Raw genomic sequence first — 1,814 nt, 5'->3', positions numbered from 1 at the left:
ACATGCTGAATAAATAAACACTGATCTAATAAAAAGCGGGATTGCTCATGACGACATAACATTGAAGCCACTGCAACGCCATGTTGGTATTCCCAAACATTCTATTGAATTAATAGGAAGATAAAACTTAAATCTAGAGCTGTGTATTAGCAAGAGCCTCGTGATACGATACATATTACGATAGATGGATCACGATACAGTATATTGCTGATATTGAAGATTATTATTTCAATATATTGCAAAAAATAGAGCTGAAAATACAACTTGCGGTCTGTGAAATTACAATGTGTGTTTCATCCGTGCTCTAAACACTCCGGGCGTGCAACGGTGAAGTCACAATGAATGTGAGCTTTCTTGTAGCGCAGTGCTTAGAGCATGGCATTAGCAACGCCAAGGTCATGGGTACAATCCCAGGGATTGCACATACTTAGAAAGAAGTGAATAGTATAATGCAATTTAAGTCGCTTTGGATAAAAGCGTCTGCCAAATGCATAAATGTAAATAAATGTCATCCGTGGCCTAAACGTGCCGGTTGCGCAACCATTAAATGCGTGAATCAATGAGCAAGTGTCATTGTTAGTGACTGGGATTTTTTTGCGTATTGCACCGCAATAGCCAAGTAGTCGCCTACAAACAGAATTTATTTGATCCGATTCATTACTTCCTGGCTTATTTTTAAAAGTGCACACACGTCGAAAGCTCTGAAAGCTGGAGCGCCATGCACACTACCGCTTTTTAGACAGTGGCCGTATGTACATGATTAAAAAAACATAGGCCTAATCGATAGAAGAGGTTGGAATATCTATACAACATTGTGAAAAAAAAATAGCGATACTTTGCTTTATCAATATTTTTGCACAGCCCTACTTAAAACTTTACTGTCACTACTTGTATTCTTCCTATTCAAGTGGAAATTTCCTGATGAATTGACAAGTTTACAAAAGGGTGGAACAGTCAAGCGGGGTAGTTCTCTTTACAGTCTTAATCCAATACTTCAGTCTGGTATCATCAGAGTTGGTGGTTGTCTTGGTAACGCAGAGATACCTGAAGAAGCGAAACACCCAATTGTACTGACTAAAGATTTACACATTTCTAACTTGATTCTGCGCCACATTCATGAACAAGTGGGACACATTGGACGAAACTACATTTTGGCACTGGAGCTGGTGCAGCCATAAGAAGAATTTTATCAAAGTGTGTAGTATGTAGAATGTTCCATGGTACTGCAGGCTATCAACAAATGGTCGATTTACCCCTAAATCGAGTCTTACCAGGCAAACCGCCTTTTACTCATGTTGGAATTGATTGTTTTGGCCCCTTTGAGGTAAAGCGAGGGAGAACCACCTTAAAACGCTATGGAGTTATCTTTATTTGTTGAGCTATTAGAGCTGTTCACATCGAAATGGCTGCATCACTAGACACAGACTCATTCATTCATACGTTAAGACGCTTCCTTGCTCGATGAGGAGAAGTGGCTGAAATACGCTCAGATAATGGGACAAACTTTGTCAGAGCTGAAAGTGAATTACGAGAGGCAATACAAAATTGGAATCAAAATCAGATCAACAATGTTGTTCTTCAAAAGAAGATAAAATGGACTTCAATCCCCCCACCGGTTCACACCACGGAGTCTGGGAGAGACTCATTCGATCAATAAGGAAAATTCTGAACTCCATTGTTCGAGGTCAGTGAAGTGGAGTCCATACTTAACAGTCGACCCATAACAAGAGCTTTTTCTGATCCTAACAATTTGGAAGATTTAACACCCAATAATCTCCTTCTATTAAAAACAAACTTTGCATTACCTCCTGGAT

Source organism: Triplophysa rosa, linkage group LG3, assembly GCF_024868665.1.
Source record: "Triplophysa rosa linkage group LG3, Trosa_1v2, whole genome shotgun sequence".
Lineage (NCBI taxonomy): Eukaryota > Metazoa > Chordata > Actinopteri > Cypriniformes > Nemacheilidae > Triplophysa > Triplophysa rosa.
Note: the sequence above shows the minus strand (reverse complement) of the source record.